The sequence below is a fragment of the Nilaparvata lugens genome, chromosome 3 (assembly GCF_014356525.2).
Source record: "Nilaparvata lugens isolate BPH chromosome 3, ASM1435652v1, whole genome shotgun sequence".
Taxonomy (NCBI): Eukaryota; Metazoa; Arthropoda; class Insecta; order Hemiptera; family Delphacidae; genus Nilaparvata; species Nilaparvata lugens.
In genome coordinates this window covers 24,523,040-24,543,624 of record NC_052506.1, presented here as the reverse complement: position 1 = coordinate 24,543,624, position 20,585 = coordinate 24,523,040, and the positions used below count along the sequence as shown (strand labels likewise).

The 20,585-nt window shown below is 33.6% G+C and overlaps 1 protein-coding gene across 1 annotated transcript in view; it reads right to left on the bottom strand.

Moving 5' to 3' along the window:
• Positions 1 to 20,585, bottom strand: part of LOC111049528 (alpha-mannosidase 2) — a 303,216-nt gene that overhangs the window by 212,977 nt on the left and 69,654 nt on the right. The gene's annotated exons all lie outside the window — the stretch shown is intronic.

Sequence of the window (20,585 nt, the reverse complement as noted above, 5' to 3'; positions counted from 1 at the left end):
GCAGCTTTGTAAGAGAGGATCCAAACGCGTTTCAACATCAAGCATCTTCCGAGTGTTGCAAAACTGGAAGTCTGAAGAGCACTCGTAGCAAATAGCAGAGAAATTCCATGTCAGAAACAAGTTGGTTTTCAACAATGTTTGATTCTGCACCTGTGAAGAGTGGGCGAGAAAGAGATTTGAAAAGCACTCTAAACTTATCACTTGAAACCAGCATGCACGTTTGTCACCGACAGGGACACCCGAACTTATCAAAAAGTTGGTCTGTGCCACTGAAATACTTGAACAATTTACGAGTAGCTTTGAAAGCTGTCTTTGTATTTCATTGAAGAATTCACTTTGGAGAGTCACAGAGTGTGATGTGCTGTTTCTTCCAACTGTCAACTTGATTAGGTTAGTTCACTCAACTGATATGTGAGTGGGTTTTCACCAACTCAGGAAACTCGTAAGTACTTGAACTTTGAACTGGATAGCTCCTACACATACTCAATCACTCATGGATCCAAAGAAAACTTCTAACTAGAAATATTAGAATCTTCTATGATGGTTAAGTTGAGACAGTTTCATAATTTTATAAAATCAACCAATTCTATCGAAGAAAAAACGATTTTAGATTTGTAGAGCATCAGAATAACTCATGAATTGAGAAATATAATTAGATGATTTGATGTTTTTCAGATTCCATACAAGAGAGGGACGAGAATTTCAGCCAATCGAAGAGTATTTCAGAATAATATTTGTTCATCAAGCGGTCAGGTAGCTGACAGATTATGAAGATCCTACCAATTCAACTGGAGAGACTAGAAAGGACAAGAATATTCGAATGAAATATACTTATTGATGTTAATTACTATTTGTTATTACTATTTAATAACTATTTCACATCAACGGTTTTTTACACTTCATGAATAAACGAAACCTACCTTTAACATGCGTTTGTTCTTGCTACATGAAGATCAGATTATTATTTATCATTTCCAATTATTATAATTACTCGTATTATTTATTCTTAAATAGATCATTTTTTAGGAAATAACTTATCATTGATTGACATGATATTGAGTAAAGAAAAGTAGGCGAACCCTTTAAATTCATGTCTCAAATTTAGATGTGATTAGTACTTATTGATTAGAACCTGCGGATATTCAATCTCATGACATAAGTTTCTTCTAATTCGACGTCGATGTATAATGATACTCAAATAATATAAAGAGAGAATCTGAATTTCTCCTCTTGACAGGCCTTGAGAGAGCTGCAGCTAGCTCCATCACGTTTGAAGCACAGAACTTGAGCCAGAATAAATGTTTAGCGTAAAAAGATAAAGCACTGAGGAGAATAAAAAGAAGAAGAAGAAGAAGAAGAAGAAGAAGAGAAGAAGAAGAAGAAGAAAAAGAAAAAAGAAGAAGAAGAAGAAGAAGAAGGAGAAGAATAAGAAAAGGAAGAAGAAGGAGTAGGAGAAGAAGAAGGAGGAGGAGGAGAAGAAGAAGACTAAAAAAGTTTCTGGTTAGTAAGAAATCGGTCAACAGATTCAAGAGAACGACCTTGAAACGGTCGGCAGGTTCTTCAGTTGTGCCTATCGCCTTATCCAAGGTTTCCTTGTGCTAGCACTACACATCATGATGCCTAGCCTTCTGGAACAGCTGTTTATATTCTACTTCTCCTTCTTCTTCTTCTTCTTCTTCTTCTTCTTCTTCTTCTTCTTCTTCTTCTTCCTCTTCTTCTTCTTCTTCTTCTTGTTCTTCTTCTTTTCCTTCATCTTCTTCATCAACCTTTCTTCTTCTACATCTTCTACTTCTCCTTTTTAATTTTTCACTTCTCTTAATCTTCTCCTCCTCCTCCTCCTCCTCCTCCGTGTTCCGCTCAAATCGGATTCGTTACACCATATATCAATTCAGAGATCAACTGGAGATTTCTTCTCAGATCAAACGCTGCATCGTGACTCGTGTTAGACGCTGCATTATCGTCTTACCAGATAATAAGATCACTGCCGTACTCCATAGCATCAACTATGTACATCCTAGTATACTATATAATATCTACTATGTACTGCATAGTACTATAGACTGTATACGTACTGCGTATTACCTAAGGCAACTATATATTCTTTGTGTGGTAGTACTATATCTAGACACGTAAACTCCCCGGGGCATAAACTGGAAGAATAAGAATAAGTCGATGTTTGCCAAGAAAATAGCTGGATTGTTGATAGTTTCCATCTGGTGCTTTGCCAAAAATAGATTCACATTGAGAATGAGAAAAAAAGAATTGTATGTTTATTACAAGATATATGTCATTCTGTATTAAACGTTAGGAGTACTGTTGGATCTGAAAAGTTTTCTGGAATTTAGAAGTTCTTTACATCTGGGACTTCCATACTCAATATTTTCACTCTAAACTCACATTTTTCACTTTCGTGGTAGAGTTGACATTACTGTCCGAATTTGGATCAAGGAGTTTAGGCCTACGAAACAGAGAAAGGATAAAATTTGAATCTTCATATAAACCCAAACAAAAATGTTCTCTATCTATTGGAGAACAATGTTGCTTTAGTAGTTTTCAGGATATTCAGCAAAATATTCCATGTGGGCTAAAATGATTGCATTAAATAATATGTTGATGAAGTCTATTCATGATTGTCAGCATGCATCACTTATCATGAAATTGCAAGTATTAGTGAACACTATTCAATCACATCCAAGATAATTTAAATTAGATCAAACCTTATTTTCCAAGGCTTTCTCACAAATGAATGCAATGGAAAATTATGTTTTTGAATTTTTATTTTGCATTAAAAACTTCTCAAAAAGTGTAGAGTAGTGTTATTTTACAATTAAAAAATTAAATAGCCCTGAATATATACGTTTTTCAGAGAATGCAATGGAATTGAATCTGGAAAACCATATTCAAATCTCAATAGAGAATGGAGTGATCAAGTCGAGCAGGAAAATCTACAGCAATCCCATAATTGAAGCATACTTCATCATAATGAAAGAGATTGATTGATTGATTGAGTACTTTATTTATGTAGATTACAATATATACTGTCTTATACACTTATATACAATAGCTTACAATACAGAAAAATTATAGATGAATTTACATAATATAGACTAAGAAAATAATTATTGAACTGTATATGATATGAAAAAGCAATTTGTAATATAATAACTATAGATAATGATATTGTTATGCATCTACATAAATTGGCGGAGCTTTGGACATACCAATGTCCATTCTTCGGAAAGAATATTAAAATATCCTCCCCACTAACTCTCTACCAAGAGAGGAAGGAATAGAGCTATATTTTAATTACGAGCTTATGTTTTAAAACTTCAATAGGAGAAATACAGATCAATGATACCGTTTAATGATTTCTTCAGAGTAAAAGAGTATTAATAGTTCAGTATCACATATATTTAAAAAAAATTCACTACAAGTGGTTCCAGCTCTTGCAGAGTTCAATATTGATTTGCACTGGACATGTTCAAATATACTTTTGGAAAACTCGTTACTTGCATAACTCATGAATATTGTGATTCAAAATTTTCGAATTGTTCGTGCCTTCCATTCCATAACTTGCAGAACATGCTGCTTTTATTCTTTAATCTACATTATGAAAGATACTTTTATTTATCTTTTATGGATTATTTTCAAAGTATATCTCCAAATATAGGTTCATTCTAGAACATAGAACATTATACCTTTTCTTCACTTCAATATTAGAAAATTGTCTATTCTCAATATGGTCTCATTCTGGAACTTGATAGCTTTTTTCTCTTAATTATCAGGAAATTGTATATTTTTGAATATCGGTACCTTCTAGTACTTGATTCATTGAATCATTTTGAAAATATCTAGTCTAAATATAAGTTACTGATGTATTTCCAGAACTTGATTCACTAGATTTTACAATCTCCACTGGATAATCTGAGAAATATCAGATGATATATCATCGTCGAGATTTCATCCAATTCACTAGCGTTAAGATACTAAACTTCAGGTATATAAGATGAGGTGTATAAAAGAGGTATATAGAGACTACAGGTACTGAGACGTCGTCCATTCTGCCTCTATAAAAAGGAACAAGGCCAGTGAAAGCCGTAAAAATGCGGATAGTAAACAAGATCTTTGCACTGACGTTATATACTAACCATGCTGCCGTCATCAAACATTGATGCGAATTAGAGAGAGAGGGGATTAACCTAATTCTATTCAAATGGCTTCCTTGACCCACAAGAGTTGGTTGCAGTATAAGAACAAATGGCGGGGAATCCAGAGCATGAAGTTCGCACGTGGAGAGCCATCGCAATGCAAATTGAAAATAAGATTTGTTAACTAGAAACACGAGGATTTATTGATTGATTTGATGAGAAAATCATGAAACAAACTCTATAAAGTTTTGTGACCATCTGTAAGAAGGATGGACAGTTGATATTGTTCGATAGCAATAGCAAGTGAATAGAAATTATGCATTTAATACATTAAACATTTATTTATTTGATTTCAAGAACGAATAATTTGTTATTAGTCATTACTGACGATATCCGAACACTGATCAACTGAATGAAAAAGTGGTCGACGAAAAATCAAGAGATTTGTTGACTGCAGTCTGCAAATGGTATGATGATTGATTGAACATTAAAATCGAAGAAACACCAGGTCCTATGTGAGTATTGCAAGTTTTTGTAAGCTTCATCAACAGTTGAAAGGTATTGCTACACAATAACTAATAGGTGGATAACATTGGTATATTGCACAGCCTGATCATCATCATCATCATCATCAATTGGTTATAATTGTTATGGTTAATAATTATGGTCGATAAAATTGTTATTAGATCGATCAAAATATTCCAAAACTGAAAACATATCAAAAAATTAATTGTGATAATATTGAAAAAAATAATTAATTAGTGTATTGCGATTGGATATTCATCTCAAATATAAGTACATTACAATGCCATTTTTCTATACAGTTTTCTTAAAATATTTATTGGGATATGAATTTGAAAAAAAAATTTCATCAAAAATAAATAAAAGATTTCAAAACATTGTAATGAGGATCATGAAAGATCATTTTTGAAAACAATAAATTGTGGTATGATGAATTCAAAATGACCACTGTTTTCTTCTAGTAATGGCAGCCATTACTATATTGTTTTCTCGTCATCCTATTGGCCGATTCAAGCTATAGCCAGCCAATGAGATCACAGGAGTTTGATGATGGACGTCAAGTATGAAATTGGATGAGTAACCTTTCAACTACCGTAAAGGAAGAAGACTACAAAATTTTAAAATTATATTATATTTTCATATTATTCTGAAAATGTTAGCCTACTGAAAAGTTCACCTTATTTCGAAGATGTGAATAATACAACTGTAAATGAATTACTAAAGATTGTGAATTGGAACAACTGAGCATGGCGTAGTTCCTCATGCCGTTCTAAGCACCTAATGCTGTTTTTCATAGACAAGTTTCATTATTCTGTTTAAAATTGTCTTAGTTCCGTTGAATATCAATAGTATACAAGTATAGAGGCATATACTATACAAGTATACAAGTACACTTCCATATTCTATTACATTTTCTATGTCCTAGTAACATATTTTTACAGTTGACTCCTTATCTATAAAAGTGAGTATTTACAGTTGACCTACAATGAATTTATTGTATTCACAGTAATTATAGTGGGTGAGAATCCCAAAAACATCCACGGATACAATCAGAATCAGATAAGTAAAAATAGCTCTCGGCAATTAGGAACATTGTAATGTACCATAATAACTTTCCATTACGCAATAGGCGCTAAGCGCCTACCTCTCACTCTGTCAGTAGATAGGTAATCAGAGCCATTTCAAGTAATTGGATCGATAATTATTAGTCAAGGACGGTGCACTGATGTCATGATGTTAGCTGATTGCATGTTCGCTCACAAATTACTTTATTACATAACCTTTCTAATTACATGAAGTAGAATGATATTGTACTGCCTTGATTTTCTGACTCACTTTGAATCTTTCGATCTTCAAAAAAGTAAACGAAAAGAATCTTCTAGAATGAGATTCACTCTCAAACTATCAGCATTTCTTACAAATGATACCAACGCTTGCCATTCAATCAATACTGACACTTCATAATGAATACTACTATAATGATTGCTCATTTGATCTAAATATTCTGGATTGTAGTATTATTAAATACAAAAATGAAATTTAGTATCAGTTAATGTGAATAAATTATAAAACTGGCGTGTTTCCATAGAATATCAGCGATGAAAATGATCCGCGATTTTAACAAACTACCAAGTGATGTTAAAGTGTACACAGATCTGATTAAGTTGTTTTTTACTTTCCTTGCCCTATTACCATAGGTAAGGAAAGTATTGCTTTCCGAAAAAATTAAGGTACCCCAATTTCCAAATTTCTATATGTTTGAAGGTCCCCTGAGTCCAAAAAAATGGTTTTGGGTATTGGTCTGTATGTGGGTGTGTGTGTGTGTGTGGTGTGTGTGTGTGTGTGTGTGTGTGTGTGTGTGTGTGGTGTGTGTGTGTGTGGTGTGTGTGTGTGTGTGTGTGGTGTGGTGTGTGTGTGTGTGTGTGTGTGGTGTGTGTGTGTGTGGTGTGTGTGTGTGTGTGTGTGTGTGTGTGTGTGTGTGTGTGGTGTGTGTGTGTGTGTGTGTGTGTGTGTGGATGAGTGTATGTGCATCTGTGTACACGATATCGCATCCCCCAATTAACGGAATGACTTGAAATTTGGAACTAAAGGTCCTTACAATATAAGGATCCGACACGAACAATTTCGATCTGATGCAATTCAAGATGGCGGATAAAATGGTGAAAATGTTGTCAAAAACAGGGTTTTTCGCGATTTTCTCAAAAACGGCTCCAACGATTTTGATTAAATTCATACCTAAAATAGTCATTGATAAGCTCTATCAACTGCCACAAGTCCCATATCTGTAAAAATTTCAGATCTATGCAAAGTTTTGTTTTAGAATCCCAATTATCGGGCTTCAGATACAATTTAAACAAAAAATTTTGAGTTGAGAAGATTGAGCATGAAAATCTCTACAATTAATGTTCAGTAAGATTTTCACCTAAAATTGAAAATAAGCTCGAAATTCGAGAAAATGTGATTATCCAATTGCAAACTGTTGGCAACTGTTGATTCTATTAAATGATTCACTATGAAGAGATAGCAGACCTCGTATGTCTCCAGCGTTATTATCCTGTCACCAGCTGGCTCAGATCTTTGTTTATCAGTAGACTTGAGATGCGCGTGAACACTAGCGTCAGGTGATCAATTTTCAGAACGGCAAGGAAAGTTTTGTGAGTGCGCCACACCAGATTTATTAAAATGTGTTGAAGTGGATAGAGAGACATCTGATAGAGTATTTTAATGGGGCTACTTGAACTGTTTACTTTCCATAGAAATCACTTGCTAATGCAATAAGTAAGTACCCTTATTGTTTTTCGTTTTCTTTGTTTGTAATGTTTTTTGGAAATAAAGTTAAAGTTCAAATTCTAAACTATAATACCCTATAGTCATTATAGTACCCTCTTGATACTTTTCTATATAAACACAACTAGTTCCAGTACTCATGTCATTTTCAAGTGTCAAAATGAATATAACTATTATTATTTTTGTGAGATTGTGACTGAAAAATTGTAGTGTTTACATCGAAAAGTATAAAGAGGATAATAGTTATTTTTAAGATAATTAGAAAGTTATTCATTCATGTTATTGATTTGGAGAAGAATCAATACAATAATTATGTCTTCTTCTTCTTCTTTCTTCTTCTTCTGGCATCACAGCTCGATGTGAGCTTTAGCCTCTCGCACTAGAGCCCTCCACACATCACGGTCACATGTCTTTCGTCTCCATGCCACAACTCCCATTCTCCGGAGACTATCCTCCACTTTTAATTTTCGTAGAATAGCGGGGAACCCCTTTGATATATTAGAATAACTTACGTAGACTTTTGTTTCCGTTTTGGTAGTTGGAATATATTCGGCCGTAGAATATTTCGTACCGGCTGGTTCCTTCACGCGTGGCGAAAATCGTCGATCAGACCTCACTATGTAAATTTTAGGGACTTTTTAAATGAATTCGCAAAAATTAATATCATATATTATGATTATAGGAACTTTAGAACAACTTTTAAAACAGAAAGAACAAAGATTAAATTACATTAAGATAGGAATTTAAGCTTTAAAAGATTTAGTATGTGGACCAGGTCTGTTTCCTACTGATGATTTGTCAAAAATGGCCTCGAGTTCTTCTCTTCCAATTTCCACCTGGGTTTCTTCTCAGAAATTATTACCCTCCAAATTTGCATACTAATTCGGGATTAGTCAGATCCCATGACGTAGCAAATGCGCCAATTGAGTAGTATAAATAGATCCAACTTTAAAGCTTTTAATGAGAAAAATTCCATATTGTATGTTGTTCTAAATTATTAGAAGGTTCCTTTAAAACAAAAATAAACAATATAATCACGTCTACTATGATTTATACATTTGTTGAATGAGGAAATAGGCTGAGCAATTCAAAAGAACTTGTGCTGGCGCTAATTTTGTGAGCTTCAAATAGCTAATACGTAGATTTGTGAAACATAGACGTAATTTTTGTAAAATAAAGTAAAAGTATAAATACATATAATAAATAAACAAATAAATCTTATAGCACCCTTTATTCTTTAAAAAACATTAAAATAGTTGAACAACTAGTTTCGGTTTACACCATGTGCCTGCACTTTTTAAAAGATGATAAAGAAGATAATTTTGAATAAAATTTAGAATTTAGAAATAGGCCGACACATCTAGAAAATACCTGAGTCTATACCTAATTCATGCAGGTGAACGGGCTAGAGTCAAGAAAACTTCAATTAATCTTGCCATGCCTGATTTAATAGGTTTATAGGTGTATAGAATAACACTACAATTTGAAATAATTGAAAAATACAAACAGCTTCAATAAACATTGGCAACTAAAATCGAACAACAGAAACAACAATTTCATGTTACTTTGTTGACATTCTTCATCTGATTCGGGGGCGCATTACTACCCCCTTTTAGATAGCAATACGTCACAAAACCAAACAATATCAGTCATCAAATAACAAGTTAATTTCAACATAAAATTACTCAAGAAAGAAAAGCCCGTTGAACCCAGTTTCGTCGATAGTAACCCATATAACCCATTTCATAATAATTTTGAATCCCCACTTTTGATTGACATTCTCGAATGAACCTTTGTTTCACTACACTGCACTTTCGTTGGTCTGTACGTTGCTTTATCGTCGGGGTTACAGTACCTTGTTTTTGGCGGTGAACTTTTACGGTTGAATTTGGCTTGACGGCGACGTCCTCTTACGTCCCTAGACCTGTCGTCTGAACGGGTGTCTTGAAGCGGTGTTACATAAAGTTGCGGAACCAAAGGGGTGGTAGTACAAGAAGTTGGTTTGGGGATACACATGAACCGCTGTAAATAAATGTATTACAGCATTAATTTCTAACTCTTCCTACAATTCATCAAAAGCTAAAACAGGAGTTTATTCTGTTATTCAATTTAGATTTTATCTTGACGTTCTGATTTAATTCTCAAAATTAACAGATTTAAAACAAATTTACTTGCCAGAGTGTCATTAATATACAATGCAGCATTTATGAAAACACCCGTAATAAATTAATATAATGCTTTTAGAAAATGAATACTTCATTAATATGATGTTAACTTTTATATAAATTGATATAATACTCTTAGAAGAGGAATAATTCAGATTGAAATGATGCTAACTTATATGATATTTTTCGTTTGGTTTGCGAAATCAAATATAATTTTTCATATAGTAGCTCGGCTAGTATTGTTGGAAACTTGTGCGCTAGTCAACATTTATTTTATTTATTATTTATGAACTTTAGGACGCAATCCAAGTGTAAATAACGGGCATTCGCCCAAAACTGCTCAGAACCTTAATTAAAAATGAACATTCCAGAGTTTATGATTTGATTTACCTACAAATACAAGTCCAAAACGAGTATCAACTAGAATTATGAATTTATCACCAATAAAACAAGACACTTTATAACACAATAAAAGAAAAAAATATTGAAATTTCACTTTAAGGTAAAATAATGTTTGCCTTATAAGATTCATCTTGTAGATAGTTTTTACCTTTAATTAAATAAAATTAGTAGACACATAGAAAATAATTTAAATTGTATTAAAATTTGAACATTCATTAACATTAATTTCCTGGAAAAGAAAAACTTTCTTCTTCGTCTATTAAGATTTCTATCATAAAAATTTACTAAATCATTCGAAAGCCTTAATGACATAAGAAAACAGAGTCTGAAAAATATAAATTATAAAATGTCATAAACTCAATATGAACATAATCTTAAAAATTTCATTCCAATTTAAAGGCTATCTTCCTGACTTTCAGCAATACTCTACGATAATATATCTCCAGAAACAATAACTCAAATGTAACATAACTGAAAACTTTCTATACTTCTTTAGAAAAAATTTATAAGTATCTTCCATCACTAATAAAATCAAAAGGATTATTCTCAATCAATATTATTAACTTGAAAATTAACAGGCTTTGTTGATAAAATACTCTTTGATTGAAGTTTCAATAATTAAATTCCCTAAATTATATTTAAACCTTATTTTATGTACCTTAGCGGTTATTTGAAGAAACAATTATTCGTACATGATGAAGAAACAAAATTAAACTTTTCAGGACATGGCACTACTAGAAAATTTAAACTTTAATAAAAATAAAGCTAGTCCTACATTAACTAATAATATAAACTTATAAACTTGCCCAAAAGGGCGAAACATAATGACTACATCTTTACTCTCGTAGTGCTCCTAGCAAAGTGTCCTCCGAAACGTAATCTGGTCTCTCACTGGGGAATCCCCCCACTACTGTATTTAGAAACAGGTCTCTTATTGGGCGAAGGAATCAATTTGACCAATCGTCGCGTGGCTTCTAGAGCCTTTGGACCAAATAGTAACTGCAAAATCGGTAGTTTGTTATGATTTCAATGCTTGCTGTTTTCCAACTTATCGCACTCTATGTGGCGACAGGAAGGCTAAGTTTTAGAGATAATTCCATAATCTACATTCCTCGACGACTCGGAGCCACAATTTTTAAATATCTATCATGGGAAACTCGAAGTCATGGCCGTTCATAATAGAGAGAGAAAATAATTTATTTCGCTAACTCACTTACAATAATGGCTCTAGTCTATTGCGTATTAAATTTACTATTATAACTTGGGAAAAGGCCTGAATTAAAAATAGTGCTCGGCACAACCATCTCAGGTTCTAAAATAAAATAAAATTCAATAACTGTTTACAATTGATATAAAACGAACAGTTGTTAAATTCATATGACTAATTATTTTTGTAGAAGTTATTAAATTTAAATTTATATTTTAATTTTAAATATATTAACTTTTAATTTTATCAAAAATAGGATTATTTAAGTCACATTGGATTATTTTATCAAATTATTCCTATTTAATTTTTATTTTTTTATATTTTTGATAAATATAATCCATTTGACTTAAATAATCCTATTTTTGATAAAATTAAAAGTGAATAAATAATACTTAAAATTAAAATTTGAATTTAATAACTTCTACCAAAAATAATTAGTCATATGAATTTAAACATATGTTCGTTTTATATCAATTTGTAAACAGTTATTGAATTTTATTTTATTTTAGAACCTGAAGATGGTGTAAACCGAACTAGTTATTCAACTATTTTAATGTTTTTAGATAATTAGAAAGTTATTTATTCATGTCATTGATTGGGAGAAAAATCAATACAATAATTATTTCTTCTTCTTCTTCTTCTTCTTCTTCTTCTTCTTCTTCTTCTGGCATTACAGTTCGATGTGAGCTTTAGCCTCTAGCACTAGAGCCCTCCACACATCACGGTCACATGCCTTTCGTCTCCATGCCACAACTCTCATTCTCCGGAGATCATCCTCCACTTCATCACTCCATCGATTGCGTGGCCTCCCTTGTCGTCTTCTACCCTCCATCCTTATAAATTGCTTTTGGCATTCGTTGGTCCGCCATTCTCTCAACATGACCAGCCGAGCGCAATCTTTGTGATTTGATGAATCGTAGCACATCCGCACCCTTTAGAATTTCATTTATTTAATGATAATAATTATGTGCAGAGAGAATTTCAAAACTTCACCTTTGATTCCTGAAAATCATAATAGAAAAATATTTTTATACTTTCAATTCTACATTAAAGTAGTTGAAATTCCACCGCCTTTTTGTGGTTCTGTGTTAAAACAACATCATTCCTTTCAGGTTCAACCTTCTGTATGACTTTCTGGGCAACAGAAACTCACTTTTTCTGGTTGAAAATACATTTTCAGAGCGAACTCACATACATACAGTTATACAGTCTGAAACTATGACGCAATAAAAACATAGAAATGCATTCCCATTTTCAACTCTGAATCCCTCATCCAAGACCATAAATGTGCTTCTAATCCTCACTAATAGAATCTGCACATCTGCTTACCTCATTCTCAACATGAAATGAATAGATGAGTGTTGTTTAGTCCACGAAAATGCGTTGAATACAGAGACAGAATAGAAGAGCATTATTCCTAAGCGGCTCAGAGCATGCTCAGAATAAGCGAATTCACAGTTATTCTCCAAATTCACCGTTTACAAAGATTATAGAACATGAGAGTTGGAATGACTTTAACGTGTGTTTTTTTTGTGTGTGACTGCCTGCATATACTAACAAACGTTTGTTTCGTGAAATATTCAACGGCCGGCTCTGAATGCAATACGATTTTCTTCCTTGAATTTGAACAGAAAAAAACGCTGGATAAGGGAGAGAAAAGTTATGCAAAAAACAGCAGGTTCTTCACCATAGCGTAGTGGTCGTATCTGTTGGTATTATGTGGGCTACTCCGATATGAAGGAATTAACTTCGAGTGAATTTTCCAAGCGAAAATAAAATGGAATTTCAGTTTTTCCCAGCAGAATTCAGTTTTCCTTTTCAATCTTCCTTTCTGTTAGAGATTAAACTACAGCGAGAGTTTGGAAACTTCAATATTTCTGGACAGTTCTATACTAAAACAAACACAGCCTCCCCTCTCATTTAATCGTGTACATATAACCGTAGAAAAATACTAGTGACATCCAGAGTTGGAGAACTCAGGCCCCAACTCACTCGAGAACTGATGAGACGTTGATGTCTCAGTTGATGTATACCTAATCTTTGAAACCCGCAACTCTTAACTATACAGAGTTATCCTATGAAATAGGTGTCCTATGAAAATCGTGGAAACAGCTAAATATCTCTCCAACAAAAATAATTTGACAGTAGGTTACATTGGGATCCTATTTGGAATGAGAAATTACTTAGTCGCTTCAACATATTTGACCCTCATATGAATCCAAATCCATTTTTCGAAATGAAAAGGTGATTAGGTGATACAATGTGTATATTTTTTCTCATCGAAACCTATTGAGACAAGACCATAAGTCCCCACTCCTACCCCTCTTGCTTCTCCTAAAATACCCCCCCCCCAGAAGTTTCATTCTGCAATAGTTTCGTAGATCGTTGATGTCTCAGCTCCTAATTTAGTCATCAATCTGAATTTAAGGAAGCATAATATAATTTCCTACAATTCTTGTCTCACAGGCTAAGTCAGGTTCACACAGCAAGTACGCATAACTCAAAACAAGACTCCTCAATATGGCCGCGTATTCAGACCTCTTACTATAGACCTTGGTTTCACACATAGTTCACATGCATGTAGGCCTATCTATCACAGCTCCGATACAATACACTTTCATGCATCCAACTTGATGTAATAAATATATAATACATAGTCACTTCAGAGTAGTGTCAATCCATGTATAGCTCGAGGCGACCACACATAGAGCCATAACCTGCCTCGGCTTAACTCAGTAGAAAAGAGGCATTTTTCTGCCATAGGCCTACAGCTTGTGCCCATATTGAGAGAACAATACTCGTATGCAATGAAATCTCGTGGAGGATTTTACGAGTAATGAAAGAGATAGATAGATAGATAGATAGATAGAGAGAGAGAGAGAGAGAGAGAGAGAGAGAGGAGAGAGAGAGAGAGAGAGAGAGAGAGAGAGCATCGGTGAAGTAGACGTTCTCTAAGTTACGCCATGGAAAGTTTAACTTTCCAGATTAGGACTAGTTAACTTCGTAAGTGATTTCTGGATTGCCAGTTTTGTCTAGCAGTTAGGATTATTGAACTCAACTTCATAGGAACGACGATAACTAGGATAAACTAGATCCAACATACTGTGTGCCTCATAACTTATATTTGATTATACTCTCTGTTTTGTGTACATCTAATTACAATAAAATTCCTTGTAATCCTTAAGAATAAATAGTAGGCACCAATGTAGAGATAATCAATAGGACTTCACTAACAAATCTTGAAAAAGTTTGAGATTTATAAACATAATTTTTCAGCTTAAAAGAATTTTCAGTATAATAATATCTAAAATTATTATCAAAGTATTCCACAACAAAATTGTAATTTCCAAGTGTCAAATAATTTAGTAGTCCATTCATTGCAGGAACTTCTCCTTTCTAGCAAAGATCTTTCTTGAAGCAAAATTTCTTTTAATCTTTGTATCAATAGTATCTGGTTTTATAAAATTTCTACTCTTAAATGACAAATATTTGAGTTGACCATTTTCTGATCCGTCCAACCACATAAGGCCTATTAACTAGTACTAATTACATGAACTGGTACGAACTTTTCACGAACACACTCACAATTTACAATCGTAAATTCTTGAAAAGAATAGTACGTTACAATTTCTTATCTCACTTGTGTTGCATTAATTTGTCATTTATCCGTTTCACTCATCAGCATCAGTAGTGTTAGTCCAATTGCCAAATTGTAATCAAATTAATGTCAAACAAATATGATATCACTTTCCAAGGATTCCAACGACATATCTTTGAACGGCCTGCAATTCGTTTATCACAAAGTTGAAATGGCTGATTAATTATGCACAAAGCTGAAGCCTGACAGCCAAACACACACTACGTCGGATGATAGTAATTTGATCAACTAGAAGCTTTGAGAGAGACGACATGGTTGCATATTATATCATGCAAGTCGCATAACCTGACCGGTATGTAATCCAGAGTATAAACTTTAATCACCTTTATTACATTTTCATGTGCGCTCGATTCGATTTGGGGTTAATGTGGGTTATATTGAGATGTAACCTGCATTTAACTGCGGAATGACTATCATGTATGTAGCTAACTAGTCCATCATTATTATTATTTCATCACAGCAACCCGTTTGATGACATAGCTTGCAACGTTGTGTATTATCGATGAAACAATATTGTAATGTTGTTGCACTGAACCTGTGTGAGCTTCCAAATCCTACATTATGTTTACATACAGTACACACGTGAGGATTTGATTGGATTAGTTCACTATGATAGTACCTAGTAAATAATTGCTCTAATTAAATTTTACGTTGAATGTTATGAGGAGGTGTGGATATTATTGCTAGTAGCCTACAATATTTGAAATTCATGAGATTATAAACTGTATCTGTTTGCATTGTGACGGTATGCAGTATAAGCTACCATAATATCCAGCTTCATACAGTGAGTTGGTTGGTGTTGATAATTGAGTATGTTGAAAATCTAATCAAGTAATACATGTAAATGCTATTCCTATCCAAAAAGCCAGTAGAATTGATTATTTTGTAAACAGTAACTAATATATTCACTCACAATGTCGCTCCAATAATATATTGCTATGGGCTGCCAGGCTCACAACTAGCGATTCCATTTTTCGATTTGTTTGTATAGTGAGATACAAGTTATAAAGTCAGCACCGGATAAACATTGGCGTTGCTATCCTTGTCTGTCATTAGACAAGTGAGGTTGCTCTATCCTTACTGCTCCTTACTGCGTTTCCCAACTTTGCCAGATTGTTTTTTGGTCATGAGGAAATATTTAGAATGATCAAAATGTTTAGTCTCAATGATGACAATTCATTATTGTTCATTCTTGTTAGCAATAAACAATTTATATTTTAATTATTATTAAACGAAAATCCAAATTAAATGCTGTAAAATTTATATTTTATTCGTCAAGGATAAATATTTTGTAATAATTTTGAAATTAATACTTATAATAATTGATATTTTGGTAATTAATTATATTTCTTCATGGACCAGAAACAATCGGACAACTTTGCGGATCTAGAAAAGGATAGAGCTGTCTGCTTTGTCTAATGGAAGACAAGGACAGCAACACCAATATTAATCAAGTGCAAACTATATAAAGTGGATCTCACTATATTGTTCTGAGATTATCGCTCATAATCTTGAAGCTTGTACTCATCTCGTCAGATATCTATTTATGGACATACAAAACAATATCCAGAGATCAGAGATAGAATAGAGATAGGTCGATTTAGAATCGAGAAGCTTAGATATTCAACTCTGATTATAACTCTTTAGATTTCTATTTACGGAACTGCGACAATAGATTGTTCCAGAGATTAGAGATGGGGTAGATCAATTTGGATGCGGGACGGAAAAGGTCTGCGAGTGACTGCAGGCTGTCTGTTCTGGTCGGACTACTGCCGTAATTGGTCGCGGAACGCGGGACGCGACTGAGGCTAAACGGAGAAAAGAATGTCGTCTCCATGTGGCGGCGTTTCGTGGCGGCATCTTCTTCTTCCTCTCCTTCTTCTTAATCTTCTTCTCCTTCTTCTCATCCTTCTACTCCTCCTCCGCCTACTCATGCTCCTACTACTCCTCCTCTTCCTCAGAACACCAATTCATTCCTTGAGTTTACTTAATGGTTGTATATCGAATCCCGCAACCTAACCTCTCATTTCCCTTCAACAAACATCATCAAACAATATTGATAATATGTATTGACTTGTATTTATCGATGTATCGACTTATTGAAATATCGACTTTTCGGGCCGCGATTGAAAGTCATACGTTGAATGGCGGTCCTTACCTTCCTATGAAAGACATACCTTCGGCGGTCTAATCGCATTTGATATTCATCTGATAAATATCAGTAATGATCTATGGGGATCATTAAATCGCATCTGAACATAATTCCGCTATTTTCTAGACTCTAGATTGATTGATTGATACACTTATACAATAGCTTACAATACAGCAAAGTTTTAGATGAATTTACATAACATAAACTAAGAAAATAATTATTGAACTGTACAATGATATGAGAAGAAAATCAATTTGGAATAACTAAGAGAAAGGAGAGAATGGAAAGTATGAAGTAAGTAAATACAAGAAAGAGACCATCGAAAACCAAGTACAGAGAAAGAGTAAAGCCTGCTTTGAAAAGTAGAACCAGCGAAAACTTAGAAGAATAATAGTGGAGCTCGGTTCAAACGAGGACAGGTACAATTGGAATGCCAGTACAGTAGCTTGATCAAACTGCATTCATGCTACTTTTCTTGTGTGACCATCTACTTATACAGTACTGTCAAATTCACAATATTGTATTGGTTGAAATGAATCTGAGCGATAATAATTCGATTCTCTGTGGATAATAATGTTATCATGTGTTACTTTAATTATTTCAAAGCCTCTATAATATTTAGTAGAAGTCGGCCTCTGTTATTGAAATGCAAATGTTATTAAATGTTCAGAAAACTATTCCAATGGAGTTTAATACCATGTTATAAAAATTCGGATAAAATCTATATACTGTATATAAAAGCGAAATGGCACTCACTCACTGACTGACTCACTCACTCACTCGCAGAACTGAAAATCTACCAGCCAAAAACGTTCAAATTTGGTAGGGATGTACAGTTGGCCCTTTAGAGGCGCACTAAAAACGGATTTGGAAAAAGTTCCAAAGATACGCCCAAAATCTGCGTTTTTCCAGCGTTTTCTCAGCTTTATCGAGAACAAATGAACAGAAAATGTTTAAATTTAGTACAGAAACTAAGCTAGGCTGTAGTAATGTTGTAGAAGGAATTTGAAATAACGCTAAAAATCTGCGTTTTCCAGCATTTTTTTGCGCTTTCTCAGCTTTATCGAGAGCAAATGAACAGAAAATGTTCAAATTTACTACAGAAGCTCAGCTGGGGTGTAATAATGTTGTGTTAGAAGGAATTTGAAATAACGCCAAAGATACGCCCAAAATTAGCGGTTTTTTGCGTTTTCTCAGTTCTTTCATCAAGTAATAGACAGAAAATGTTCAAATTTGGTACAGAGGTTTAGCGTCTAAAAATTTTGAGATGAGGTGACTTTAATATTTCATCAAAGATACGCCCAAAATCAGCGTTTTTCCAACGTTTTTCTCAGCTTTTCTGCGTTTTCTCAGTACTTTGACTTCCTGATGGAATGAAGCACGCTCAAATGAAAATGCAGGCGAGCGAAGCGAGCCCGCTAATCTCATTTTTGGACGATCCAGTCAAGGGATCCAATCCAGACGGATAGAGACAGATATGGCGAGCGAAGCAAGCCTGACGGCTAGTACTGTATTAATTTTGGTCGAACTTACTTCTTCTATAAACCATTGCAGTTGTTTAGGCTTCAACTCATAAATAAATTATGAATAATGTATTGAATTTACGACTTTTTGGAGTTCGACGCTTTTTCTACTCATTATTTGACTATAACCCAAAATTCATTCCCATTTGCGAGTACTATTTGAATTAGATCAAATGCATGACTCGGAAAATATTGAGAAGACGTTTTTGATGATTCGCTGAAATTAAAGTGTAAAGTGTTGTCGGTAATCAAAGAAACAATTATTCAAAAAGCTTGAGCACTCAGGTAATCTGATGGTATACAGGGAGCAAATCGAAACATATGAATTTTCTGTCAGAAAACGGTTTCCAAGAATGTTCCTTTTAAAAAACACTATAAAAACTATTTATATAGTTTTATATACTTTATAGTTTATATAGTTTATATACTTTATAGTTAGTTTTATAAACTTTTAAAAAACTATTTATATAAAATATCACTATAAAAATAATTTGTTAGTGGAGTTGGTAAAGAATTATATACTAATCGTAATCTTCCTCTCGTTTCCTAACACGAGGAAAATAGACTGCAAAACTGGAATTTATTCAGCCTCGACTATTGAACCAATCATACGTAGTAGCTGACAAAAATAGTTACAAAGTGGTTAATAGCCAGTTAATCGAGATACGAAAAACAATCCAAAAAACCAATCTTGATTATAGGGTGGCCCACTACTACTCCATAATAAACCAAGTCGACCACTAATTATCAATCACTCGAGTAGTGAACGAACAAATTATTCAACAAGATTACAATCGATCGAGTCATGAAAAAAGAAATGAATTGTTTGAAAAGTTATAGGATAGATTGGGTCGAGTCAAGTAGAGTCAAGGCGAATCGAGTCACCCACTAAATTAAATTATCCTTGTGCCGGTTAGTTTGTTGTTGACTGAAGCATTACAATTTTATAAACGTCAGTTAACGGGCGATCAATAGAGGCGGGCAGCTAAATATAGGTTGTTAACAATGTATGGCCAACTACATTAGTCTGATTAAATAGTCGTAAATCGAAATAATGAGGGGATTGGAAGCAGGAGTTGGCTCTGCCATTTGGACGAATCACAACGGCCGTAACAATGGAGGAAATGTTCAATCTAGAGTGCCATCGCCAGCAAACAGCGGATGCCTCCTTGATTCGGTTCACATTTGACTGATAGTGGCAGGTTACAAAACGACCACACATTTTATTGAATTACAGAGATTAGATTGTTGAACGAGAGCTAGAATATTATGTGTTCAATGGTTCAGCTTTCCAGATAGAAGAAGAGTAGGTGATTTGACAACCTATATAGATTTCAAATTGATAGTTAAATTTCGATTATTTGAACTTTTCACGATAAATGATTGGGTGTTGATTGAATTTGGAGATTCATATCCATTATTTTGACTATTTATGAGACAAAGAAATAAATGTTTTGAGAAATCGTCTGTTTCTCCTTCCCTGATCATTTATTGGTTTGCCTCATCCAATAAATCTATTGTAAATCTTCATCTAATAGAATAATATTGAATCCTTGAACAACATTGCCTAATCCTAATATAGTCACCAGTCCTGTTCCATGGTTTTTCCATATACTTCAATACTGACTGTATCGTGTATCTCATGATTGAGATAGCTATTATCTTAAAAAATAACTCTGTTTCTTTCCATGCCTTACTATTCAATTTCTGGTGGATGGTTCTACTTTGAAGTGAGTTAATTTTTATAAATATCATGTTTGCTGAGTTGCATCAGAAATTCATTACTTCATTGATTGATTGTTTCATTACTTTTGAAATCTAAGCAGAGATGTAGTGATATAATCATCTATTCAAAGCATATATAGAGTGGATTGAATAATTTGAATGTGGTTTAATAAGTATTATTTTCTAGGAATACTTGGTTCTTCAATGAGATATACTAATTTGGTATAGTTCTAATTTAGAAATAGGGCACCTCAACATGGGTACTGTTCCTCTATTCTTATTCTAGAATATTATTT